At 40.6% G+C, this 13,634-nt stretch overlaps 1 protein-coding gene across 2 annotated transcripts in view; it reads right to left on the reverse strand.

The window, feature by feature from the left end:
• Positions 1-13,634, reverse strand: part of THRB (thyroid hormone receptor beta) — a gene marked incomplete at its 5' end in the record, with an annotated part of 542,677 nt that overhangs the window by 87,802 nt on the left and 441,241 nt on the right. The gene's annotated exons all lie outside the window — the stretch shown is intronic.

A 13,634-nucleotide genomic window follows, 5' to 3' on the forward strand; every position in this document is an offset into this window, starting at 1 on the left:
GGGCCATAGCATATAGGAGGAACTAACTATGGTGTCCCTCATAGTTCCCTACAATGAGTGAGATCAAATATATAATAAATAGCTACATAACATAGCCCCATAATGCCCTAAGGAATGAATTAGGGCCATCGCAGAGACAGCTTATTGGGTCCACCTGTGACATAGGTAGACTATGAGATTTAAAACATCAAAGGTGCGCAACCTCTATAAAAGATCTTCAGAATGATAAAACTTTTAGCTTATGTTATACAATTTAAATGTTCTCCCCATTGTCATACAACTTTTTAGTCATTTATGGGGAATACAACTCTCCACTACTGAAAATTTGTTGAACATAGGTAAGAAAGGTATAAAACGGGGAGGGGGCAAGACCGGTAACAGGACCGACGGTGAAAGAAAGAAAACAATGAGTAAAGAAAGGAGAAAAAGAGAAGGTGAGTCCGTCCGGGGATCCACCGCCAATTGTTCCTGGAGTCAACAGTGTGTGTTTGGGACCTGCAAATAGGCGAGCCAAGGGGACTATATTTTATCGAAGAGGGGTTGTTTGTCGTTTAACATGATCCATGTGAGTTTACATTTTATTATAGCTTTGTCTAAGGCTGGAGATTTCCAAGCAGTCGCAATAGTGGCTAAAAACATATAGTATATTAGGGTCTGTGCGTGTCTTGGAACATTTTCAAACCACAGCTATCTGGGCCCATATTGGATCTATGGGTGGTCAGATGAAAATTGACTTGCATCTTCTTCTTACATCAATTTCTCACCAATTTGTCATATTGGGTCCTAAAAAATTAAAAAGGGCACAGACCATTTCCATATTTGTGCAGGTCTCAATAAACTCTTAGGTAATCAGATGTAAACTGATGCAAGTCTGTTTACATCCAGCTCTCCACATACAAACATGTAGCATCTCTGAACAAACTGACAGGCAGATCTGATCGGACTGCATGTGTAAAAGTGGCCTAATGGTAATAATAATAATATTAATTATCTTTATAATCATTAGGAGAGCAAAGGAGAAGTAGATTCCTTTCACAAAATATAACAAAGAATAGTGCGCGCCAAAAAGAGATATACATATAGTGTAATAATAATTAAACCAAAAATAAAGTGTTGCTCAAAGTGAAAATAAATATATAGTCCATGTATTATAAATGCCCTTTAAAAAGATCAATCAGCAAAACATTCCACCAATAAAATAAATATATAGTCCATGTATCATAAGTGCCTCTTAAAAGAATCAATCAGAAAAACATTCCCCCATACAGTGCAGACAGGCAATAAAGTGCTGGTGCCTCCACCTGTGCAATCTGGCCGCTCACCTCAGATTCGGACCCCTGTGTTACCAGTGGGCCAAAATCAGCGGTTCCCCTCCGGGGATAAATAATAGATCCGGAATGCTGCTAGCTCCTATCCACCTCACTCTCCCTCCAGCCCGCTCAAAAGAGCCTTGGTAACACTCCAAAGTATATAAGGGGACAAGAAGATAACAAAATCTAGTGCACTCTGTAAAAAACTTTATTGTGCAGACCCAAATTAAAAAAAAAAACCTCACAAGTATAGCACTTGAGCAGTGCAGGCTGATCAGGCTTTAAACATGTATTTGCTTTACTCAAGATGGCCGCGACGTGACGTCAGCACATAGGCTCTGCCCCCTATACATATTACGTCTGGGTGTAGACTTTGTCAGTAGGGCTACAGCACTATTCTTTGTTACAGTTTGGTATTATGTGTAGTGAAAGTACTGTGTTAGTGATAGCAACTATTTAGAGTTAAATTTTTGTCGCTATAGGATTGCGCTGATTAGGTTTTGGTACAGCGCATATATACCCTATAAAAGTAATACAACATAGTATCAGTATAAAAGTATACATATTGGTAACCAGTGAAATATGTTCATAAAGGACCCAGTGGAGGATCCATGCTCGCACATGAGCTGGGCCGGAATGAAAAACCGATGCTACCCCCAGGCCGTGGCTGTGTGTGCCTGATCCGGGAGCCAAAGGAGTGGAACCAAAAAGCAAACTCCAAAGGGGAACAAAATGGGGGATAGGTGTCCCATGTGGTGTATAGGAAGATGTCCCTTGTACTCCTTGAAAACTTGCTAGAACAAATGTATATACATGTAAGTATATAATAAGTAAGTGATAGCATCCTATGTGAATGATAACAAGGTAAAGAAAGTATCTATGAAATAGACAAAGTTTAGCTCCCGGATCAGGCACACACAGCTATGGCCTGGGGGTAGCATCGGTTTTTAATCCCGGCCCAGCTCATGTGTGAGCATGGATTCTCCACTGGGTCCTTTATGAACATATTCCACTGGTTACCATTATGTATACTTTTATACTGATACTATGTTGTATTACTTTTATATATATACATAGACGCATCAACTCCTGAAGAAGTGAGCTGCGTCTCATGAAATGCATTGAGTTTCAAGATGTATATATGCCATCATGTAACTTCTATTGTTATATACTGTACTATGTATACTTTATGTACCTTCTTACTGACTAATCCTGAATATCATTTATCAGATGATGATGATTTTTTACTTTCAATAAAATCATCATTGGCCTATTGTGCCCACCTTATTCAAAGTCCCAGGGCTATTTTCTTTCCTTTTTTTATGTACATTAGGGATGGAGGTGGGTCACTGGCAGTCTCAGACCCTGTTTCCTTGCTACATATTACAAAAGGTAAACTTATCCTTTAGCCCCCGTTCACATTAGGTCGCTCCGACTTCGGGGGCGACCTGTGAAGTCCCGTGCACCGCGACTTTGGCTCGACTTGCACGGACTTCATAACATGAATGTCTATGCAAGTCGCCTCCAGGTCGCCCCGAAGTAGTACAGGACCCTTTTTCTAAGTCAGAGCGACTTCTGTCGCTCCTATTAGAACCGGTCCTGTACTACTTAATGGACCCGACGGTGCGCGACTTGCCAGGCTGACCAAGTCGCCTGGCAAGTCGTAATAGTGTGAACCGGCTCTTAATGTGTAACAAGTCTCAGCTCCTTTAGTAAATCAGTCTCAATGTCTTTGACTGAAGCCTCAGACAAAACTGTATGGAAGAAGCAGGATGAGTCTATGTTCTGACTCATTCACATGGATGTGTTAATTCTAACTTGAGCTACTGAGATTTGTGAACAACTGGCAGCAAAGTAGATACATGAAAATGAGTCAACAGTGGCTTTATACATAATATAAATTACTCATATGTAATATTTTCCTGGCCAAAAAATTGAAAAAGAATCTTATGTTATTGTCCTGACCATAATAAAGAATAAATATATATTACAAAGCACTATATACATCTAAACTAGTGTAATTTATTTAGTAAACAGTAAAAAAAAATGATCCTAGTGCTAAAAGTCATACTTTTCAGAAGCTCCAGAAGTACCAGTGTGGGACTATACGTATGTGACTTTTAGCAACCATTTTGACAACTCCAGGCAGCAGTAGAGCTGGCAAGGCATACCCTTTTGAGCAATATGCATCATTTGCCAACTTCTGATTTGCCTGATTATTTGAATGTAGGTCAGTAGTCAGTGTGATCTGCAATCCCAGGATCCAGACAATTATTATTCAAGAATTGCATGATTTGACTCCCCCCCCCCCAACAAAATTAAAAAAACTGCCAATTTGCCTGGTTTTAAAACTGATTCTATAATTACTATTCAGAAGGCCAATTATATTTTGATGTGCATCACTATCATAGACCCCCTTGGGAAATCTGGAAGTGAGCATCAGTTATAAAAGAAAATGACAAAAGAAAGCATGGGTAATTGAGGTAGATAAATTTGTCTCTGAGAGGAGTACAGTTTAAACTCAAATAGTAAGAAAAACATTAAGAAATGCTGTGATCTTACATAAAGATTATGTGTTTGTTACATGTATTTAGAAAGATGTGGTGTCAAACTGGTGGACATAAAAGTGACTAATAAACATCTGTGGAAAGGGACTGTCCATAAAAGTTTAGGAAATTGACAAATGTTCCTAAAAATGTTAAACATTATACTGAGTAGATAGGCGGTACTGTTCCCAGGTTTTTACAGCTATAACAGGCAGGTAGTTACGTTATGTTACACTTAAGTAGATAGATATAAAAAACAAACAAATAAATAAATAAACAAAAATTACAAAGCAAATTGAACATATGGGCACAAAAATTTGCAAATTGTCAGTTCCCATCTTCAAAATCCAAGGTACAATAACCCTAAACATACAGCCAGAGCTACAATGGAATAGTTTAGATCAAAGCATATTCATGTGTTAGAATGGCCCAGTCAAAATCCAGACCAGTCAGTATTGACTCAACGGGGCTGAATACAAATGCACGCCACATTTTTCAGATATTTATTTATAAAAAAATTTGAAAACCATTTATTATTTTCCTTTCACTTTACAATTATGTGCCAATTTGTATTGGTCTATCACATGAGATCCCAATAAAATACAGTCATGTTTTTGGTTGTAACATGACAAAATGTGAAAAATATCAAGGGGTATTCATATTTTTTCAAGGCACTGTATTTAGGAATATAGGCAGCCGCGGCTTAGAAACAAAAAGTGTTTGCTTAGACCAGAATTTTTTTCGTCTAGAAAGAGTTAAAAGTGTTTTATGTACAATACATATATATATATATATACAGTATATATATATATATATATATATATATATATATATATATATGGACACAGTACGGATCTGCAGACACAGACCCATACTGTAGAGAGCATACTTCAGCAGAGTAATAGAAGCCTCTCCCAAAGATATTTCCCTGAAGATGCCAAAGATTAGGGAAAGATTATGTGACCACACAACAGCACTGCAGGAATAAGGTACTTAGGAGATAAAATAACAAAAACAAAATACAGTGGCATGATATATATAATTTATGTGAATTAATTATTGCAATTAACACTTCTCTGTTTAATATTACTCTAATCCTTATCTGACCTTTTTTAAACAAAGAGGTAATTTGCTGAGTGAGAATAATAAAAGAGCACAGTATGGTGGTGAAATATGTGGGAATTAAACTATGACATTTATTTTTAGTTTTGGATAGAGTGGAGATGGATTAGAACCCCCCGATTTCTTTAGTTTCTGCCAGTGACGCCGTTAGGGAGAATCACCCTCTATATTTGTCCTGTTTACCAATATCACTGAAAGCAAAAGTAAAAGAAAATCCCAAATTTTGAGTTGTCCCAAGAAAAGTAATAGAGGGGAAATCTTCCAATGGGTACACTAGTTCTGGTGACTTGTTGATCCCCAAGAAATTCCCTTAAAGGAATTGTAAAGTCAGAAGGTTTTTTTTATCCTAATGCATTCTATGCATTAAGATAAAAAGCCTTCTGAGTGTAGCTGCTCCCCCCAACCCCACTAATACTTACCTGAGCCCCCTCTCTCTCCCGTGATGTCCACGAGTGCCTTAATCGTCCGGGACTCTATTTCCTGATTGGCTAAGACAGAGCAGTGGTGCCATTGGCTCCCACTGCTGTTAATCAAACTCAGTTAGCCAATCAGGAGAGAGAGGGGGCAGGGTTAAACCGCAGCTTCATGTCTGAAAAGAATGGGGGCACTCCACAGGGGGGAGAGGCCAGGAGCTCCAACCAGGGATCGGAGAAGAGGAGGATATGGGCTGCCCTGAGTAAAACCACTGCACAGAGGAGGTATACTATGTTTGTTATTTTAATAGAAAAAAAAATGAGACTTTAGAATCACTTTAATTTGCAGGGATTTTCTCTCACTTCCAGTTTGGCTATGGGACAGGAAGTGAAAAGAAATCTCCGCAATGGGACACAGATGGCAAAAAATTAATCTGACAGGGGTATGGAAGAAGCAGGATGAGTCTATGTTCTGACCGATATCGGTTTTTAGTTGCCGATACCGATATTTTGGCCATTGCATATCGGTATCGGCCGATATTGGCCGATATTTTCGTACATTTAAAAATGTTTTATTTTTTATTTTTATCACTTGACAGGTACTCTTGTGGAGGGATCTGGGGGTCTAAAAGACCCCAAACCCCTCCTTTGCACTTTGGCTCCCCTCCTTTGGCTGTTTTGAATGCTGTAATTTTTTTTAATCTGACGCCAGTACCCGGAAGTGATTTAATGACATCACTTCATTGCTTATATCTTTAATTTGTACATATGTGAGTGGCATGTTCAATAACATTTGTAAACGGAATTATGCTATGTGACATCATTTTAGCCTTAAATGAGCAATATTTGGAATATCGGCAATATCGGCCAGTTCCGGGGCCGATACAGATATATCGGCAAAAGTCAATATCGGCCCTCGATATATCGGCCTTGCCGATAATTGGTCGATCCCTAGTTATAACCCTCCATTACTCTATCCAAAATGAAGAAAAAAGTTTTATATATAGTTCTACTTTACAAGGCGTTTTTCACTACAGTTTTGAAGCACTAGAAATTAAGATTCGTCCTTGTGATTGTTTGCTTGAATGGGACTTTCACAGATTTTGAATGGTTGGACTTCACTTTGATATGTGCACAGTAGTGGGATGACAATATTTGAATGTTCTTTTATCACTGATAATATAGATATATTATTGTGATGTTTGCCACTATATATTATTGGAGCGCTGCACTTTTTTATTTTTAAAAAGTTTAGTGTTAAGGGTCAGTGTTAGATTATTTATAAAAATATTTGCATAACTATTTTTTCAGTGAAACTGCTGGTACATCCATCCTGTACGAATGGGGTGAAATCAAATGTTATATTTCCTAAACAATAGTTTTCATTCATAAATAATAGAGAGATTTGAAAAATACTGCAATATGGCCACTAGATGTAGCTGAGGATCATAGGAAATTAATGCTTATTTACTATGATCATCAGCTCTATCTAGTGGCAATAATGCAATGTTTTCCAAAACATCTCCAATTTTTATGAATATGGATCTGTACAGGCAGTGGCGTACCAATAGGGGGGGCGGGGGGGCGGTCCGCCCCGGGTGCCACACATTAGGGGGGTGTCAGGGAAGATCAGGGTGACACCCGGGGCCGGCCGCCAGACTGCTTCCACCGCGGAGGAGGAGGAACTGTTTAAAGCAGAGAGGATGTGAGAGACTCACTGTCACTCCCGAGCCCTGAATACACAGCGATCGGCGCTGCCACAGTTTACTGTGTTGGTTAATGAGAAGGCGATTGGTTGCTAGGACCGCCTATCAACCAATCACCTGCTCATTACCCGCACAGTAACTTCTGCAGTTCCCGCCGAGGCGCCAATCGCTGTGTATTCAGTGCTCGGGAGTGACAGTGAGTCTCTCACATCCTCTCTGCTTTAAACAGTTCCTCCTCCTCCGCTCTCCTCCTAAAAAGGTAGGGGGGCGGGGGGGGGGGGGGCTTTGTATTGTAAAGGGGTTATTTTGAGGGGGGTGACTTTGTATTGTAAAGGGGTTATTTTGAGGGGGGGGGCTTTGTATTGTAAAGGGGTTATTTTGAGGGGGGTGACTTTGTATTGTAAAGGGGTTCTTTGGAGGGGTGGCTTTGTATTGTATAGGGGTTCTATGGGGGGGGGGGGCTTTGTATTGTATAGGGGTTCTATGGGGGGATTTATTGTAGAGGGGTTCTATTGGTGGGGGCATTGTATTGTAAAGGGGTTATATTGGGGGGCTGTGTAATGTAAAGGGTTGTATGGGGGATGGGGCTGTGTAATGTAAAGGGTTCCAATGGGGGCCTGTGTAATGTAAAGGGGTCCAGGGGTACGGGGGCTGTGTAATGTAAAGGGGTCCAGGGGTACGGGGGCTGTGTAATGTAAAGGGGTCCAGGGGTACAGGGGCTGTGTAATGTAAAGGGGTCCAGGGGTAAGGGGGATGTGTAATGTAAAGGGGTCCAGGGGTACAGGGGCTGTGTAATGTAAAGGGGTCCAGGGGTAAGGGGCTGTGTAATGTAAAGGGGTCCAGGGGTAAGGGGGCTGTGTAATGTAAAGGGGTACAGGCACTGTGTAATGTAAAGGGGTCCAGGGGTAAGGGGGCTGTGTAATGTAAAGGGGTCCAGGGGTAAGGGGGCTGTGTAATGTAAAGGGGTCCAGGGGTACGGGGGCTCTGTAATGTAAAGGGGTCCAGGGGTAAGGGGGCTGTGTAATGTAAAGGGGTCCAGGGGTACAGGGGCTGTGTAATGTAAAGGGGTCCAGGGGTAAGGGGGCTGTGTAATGTAAAGGGGTCCAGGGGTACAGGGGCTGTGTAATGTAAAGGGGTCCAGGGGTAAGGGGGCTGTGTAATGTAAAGGGGTCCAGGGGTACAGGGGCTGTGTAATGTAAAGGGGTCCAGGGGTACGGGGGCTGTGTAATGTAAAGGGGTCCAGGGGTACAGGGGCTGTGTAATGTAAAGGGGTCCAGGGGTAAGGGGGCTGTGTAATGTAAAATGTAACATTTTACACGTGACACGTCAATGTTCGTCGCCGGGGGGGGGGGGGTGCCAGATATAGGATCCACCCCGGATGCCAAATGCCCTAGGTACGCCCCTGTGTACAGGAACTAGAAGGAAAACATTCAATTTTATCTTATTCACACAGAACAGTTTCTCTGGACAAACAGCTATGCAATATTTTTTTTATAAATACACCCCTTGTTACAGAACTAGTATTAGAGCTCTGTACTAAAATCTACCAGTGTTAAATTCAATGCACTAAAAATCAAATAGATCTTCATTTATATATGGATTTAAAAGCCAGTTCTATATAAAAAAAAAAAAAATAGTTGTTTTTTTGCATTAGTTTAGAGTCTGCACTGACAAGTTCATCCAGAACTCTCCTATACATTGTATGCCCTGATATCCCCATGTGTATCATTCTAATTTTTGGATCTGTGCTCATTTTGGAGATAACTGGTTAGATTTGGATTTTTGGTTATTTATTATAATTTCCAATATTCCTTAAACAATGGCAGATCTATCACTGCTCAAAAGACCACTGTGTTGCTATTTGGCAGTAGTAGTAAATAATCTGTAATTACACCTCTGCCTAATACATAGGTTTAATCATTGAACTGTTGACTGTAAATGTAAATCCCCTTTAAAACTTTGCTTTATTTGTCTCAGAAATTTGATGTTCGAGATAACCAGAGTGCACACCAGACAGAAAGTACAATGCAAAAAATGGCCTTGAATATGAACAGATTTCTTTTTCTCCTATTTTAGTTTACAGGTAAACATAGTTCTGCAAAAACACTTTTCAATTGATACTATTAAATAGAAATATCCATTCTTTTATGTGCTTGAAGCATGATTTTTTATAAGTGTTTTTTTGAGTACTTTAACCAGAGCTCTCAGACTCTCACCCGAAAACGGACATTTTATATTTGTAAACTAGCTAAGAGGAAAACTTATAGTCACTAAACGTTTGGTTAAAGGGCAAAAATGTAAACATGAATAGTTTAAAACTTCTCAGAAAGGACATAACAACATTTTACTAGACACCAAATTTGATGAGGCATGTTTTGACCAAAAATCTACTCACTGGGTCAAGGCATTGGTGTCTCCAGTCCATCCCTACAACCAGCCAATTCCCCCCTTCCACTGGCCCTGCTAACCCTGTCCCATCTACAGACATTGCACTGGACTAGAGATGGGCCAAACATTCCCCTGTTTGTTTAGCACCAGAACTCCCGAACAGAGAAAAGGTTCTGACCCGAACAGCAAACCCTATTAAAATCTATGGGACCCGAGCAGAAAAATCAAAAGTCCCCATTTTAAAGACTTATATGCAAGTAATTGGCCATAAAAAGGGTATGGTATGGGGGTTCGGGTACTGCCATGGGAGACATGTATCAATTTAAACATTTTTTTTAAAAAATATTGTTTTTAAAGGAGTAGTGATTTAAATGATGCTTAAAGTTCAACAATAAAAATGAAAAATTACTTTAAAAATAGTGCCTGGTAAGTCCCCTTAGTCTGCCTGTAAAGTGGTGCATCTGTAGCATATATAGAGCCTGCTGCAGAAAAAATGAAATTTCTAAAGAAAAAAAAAAAAGAACGAAACCAGCAATACAATACCATTGCCAGCAATAGAAAAATGTTAAAAATTAAAAAGAAAAACGGTGTGGGGTCCCCCTCCAACATCCATACCGACCCAGCGTGCCCACCCAGAGCCCCCCTGCCACAAAGCACCCCCCCCATGGTGAGGGCATGTGGCCTGGTATGGTTCGGGGGGGGGGGGGAGACAAGCGAGCAAACCTTTCCTGGCCTGCAAGGCTGCGTGCTTGGATGAGGGTCTGGCATTTATTTTAGGGGGGGCTCCACATCATTTTTTTTTTTCAATTTTGATATGGGGTTTCCCTTAAAATCCACACCAGACCCAAAGAGCCTGGTATGAGTCGGGGGGGGGGGTGCCTTTTTTCTGTCACTTTTTTATTGCCGGCAGTGTTTGTTTGTTTTTTATTCAGATGTCAGTGGGGAAGCCCATTGACAGATGACTCATCGGTTGTTAAGGATGCCGCGGCCAGCTTCCGGGCCCGCTCCTTAACAAATAGCTATTCACTGCACCATGATTAATAACCAGCTATTCACTGCACCCTGATTGGGCAAAGCTTTGCCCAATCAGGGCTTAGAACGCATTGCAGGGCATTCGGTGGGGCAAACATGTAGAAACATGTAGAAATTACCCTGAGCTAGATCAGGTGCAATCCAAGTGATCAGACATCCGGGCTGCCAAAGCAATCAATGGTGATCAAAATTAACCCTTAAAGTAGGTTTATTGACATATCTCAAATCATTTTGCTATTTGCAAGCCCCATCTCAAGTTAATGCACATAAACATCTTGTTATTATAAAATCATTACAGTCTATATATTTAAACCAACTCATAACATATGAGAAACACACTAAGGGCTCTTTCACACGGTCCGTCTCCGTAGGCGGATCCGTGCTGCTCAGCGGGGATCGATCCGCCGATCCCCGCTGAGCCGGCGGATGACAGCCCTGTCTCCGCTTGCAGTGCGGAGAGGGAGGTGTCACAGCCCCCACTGCTCTCTATGGGGGATCGGATGAGAGCGGACCGCCTGTCCGCTCTCATCCGATCCGATCCGATCCCCAGGACGGATGGAGAATAGTTTTTCCATCCGTCCGGATTTCACGGACAGGATCGGATGCGGATGGCAGCGGGTGTCAGCGGACATGTCTCCGCTCACATCCGCTGCTCCATAGGGCTAAATGGGGCATCCGATCAGATCCGCCTAAAAAACTGACAGGCGGATCTGATCGGAACGCCCGTGTGAAAGGGCCCTTACAGATTATTTTAAACAAAAAACATTAAACAATATGTATGCACATTTATGTGTCTACTAAAACAAATGTTCAAAATATAAAATGTGTATCTACACGGAATATCCATCAGCACAGCACTGTATCAATCTTTACTTTACTTAGGCATTATCGCTAAACTATGAAGGCAAGCGAATAAACCTACAAATATATGTTGGGAGACCATTCCAAATCTAGAATTAAAGCCAAATATACCAAAGTGCTGGGGCATTTGTAGAACACATTATATAGCACAGTATCACAGCAAAGGAAAGAAAAACACGCATTATATAAATGCTCTAATGGACAGAATCATACCAAAGCTAAAAAACGTAACATATTAAAGTTTATATAGCTACACTCTAAATACAAGAAACCCCCCAATTCCTTCTAAAGAAAATAAAAATAATAAAATAATAAAAAAATAATAAATGTTAAAAAATAAATAAAAAAATAAATGTTCTGCTTTGCGCTACCAGCCCATTTTGGAAACTTTACCCACAGCTCCTGGGTCAGGCGTCACTGGTGCGATTTTGGCATGCAGCATCCTGCATTTTTGTATGTATGGATCTCTTAGTCTGATTCTCACATTCCAATCTACCTGATACATTTCCATGTTCATTACTATGTTCATTACTATGTTATATTTTCTTTTAAACATATTACTTCATAGATTATGTCTGAGCATCAGCCCCTGAAGAGTGAGAATGAAATCACAAAACGCGTCGGGTCACTACAGATGCCATGACACATTTACTATGCACTATTCGATTACTCTATGTACCAATGTAATGGATTTGTATACTTTGGCCAACTGTTTGGCATTATGACACCTTTTCCCAGCTTTATTGCTGGCATATACTTAATAAACTTGTACTGTGTTAGAAGCTTAAGTTACCTCCTGTGTTAACAATGCAGCAGGGCAGCCAATCGGCATAGACATAGGGCATATGGCCAAAAAAAAGGATGGAAAGGGACTTTCAAGGTGCTTCAAAGGTATGATAAAATATCCACATTTTTAATGCAAAAATGCGCACAGTATATTTACTGCGGCAGTCAGCCCCGGCCAGGCAGAGTGACGTAGGTCTACGTCGCTCGCCTGTCACCGGGTTTTGAGCCAATAGCGGGCGAGCGCGCGCCCGCTGAGGCTCGTTCATGGAGGAGTGCGGGCGTGTGACCGGTGGACCCGATGTCCGCCGGTCACACTACAATCGTCGGTAGAGTGGGAGAAAGGTGGAGCGGCTTATGTAAACAAGCCGCCTGTCATTCTCCCCTGTGTAAAAATGGAGATCAGACGGTTCTACTATGTAGAACCGTTGATCTCTGTTTTTACACTAGTAGCCATGTCCCACTACAGTTAGAATCACGCCCCTAGGACACACTTAACCCCTCCCTGTCCAATACAGTTAACCCCTTCCCTGCCAGTGTCATTTTTACAGTAACAGTGCATATGTACAGCACTGATTACTGCAGTAATGTCACTGGTACCCCCAAAAGTGTCAAAAATGTCAGTCAAGGGTCCGATCTGTCCACCGCAATATCGCAGTACCGCAAAAAAATTGCAGATCGCCGCCATTACTCGTTAAAAAAAAACACACCAAAAATGATAAAAATCTTTCCCTTTGTTAGTAAACGCGATAACTTTTGCGCAAACCAATCAAAATACGCTTTTTGTGATTTTTTTTACCAATCATATGTAGCATAAAACAAATTGGCCAGAAATGTTAAAAAATTTTGATTTTTACATTTTTTTGGGGGGGAATTTCATATAAAAAAAAGTGAAAAATATTGTTATTTTTGCAAAATTTACGCTCTTTTTTTGTTTATAGCGCATGATCAAAAAATCGCACAGGTGATCAAATACCACCAAAAGAAAGCTTTGTTTGTGGGAAAAAAAGGACGTGAAATTTGTTTAGGTACAGCGTCGCACGACCGCGCAATTGTCCGTTAAAGTCACGCAGTAAAAAATCGCAAAAAAAACCCTGGTCAGGAAGGGGGTAAAATCTTACGGGGCTTAAGTGGTTAAAACCATCAAGAAATATCCAAGTGGCTTTTAGTACATGTAGTTTTTTGCAGTCAATATGTTTTGCTAATATCTGGCTTCTTTGGGAGATTTAAGAGTACTACATAATAGTGCCACAGGAATGTCTGAACCCCATCTGGAAAAAAAACAATTAGCAATCAAGACTTCACACATTAAGGCTTGCCATACATTACACAATTTTCTTGTACAATTTTCCTTTAGATTTACCAAAATCATATAATATGAGGTCAAACCTAAACACTATCAATTTGTATGCAATCAGGCAGGCCCTTACACTACACAGTTGAAGGTAAATTTAAAATAAATTAAATAAGAAA

This window comes from Pelophylax lessonae, assembly GCF_965119305.1.
Source record: "Pelophylax lessonae genome assembly, chromosome: 5".
Classification (NCBI taxonomy): Eukaryota; Metazoa; Chordata; class Amphibia; order Anura; family Ranidae; genus Pelophylax; species Pelophylax lessonae.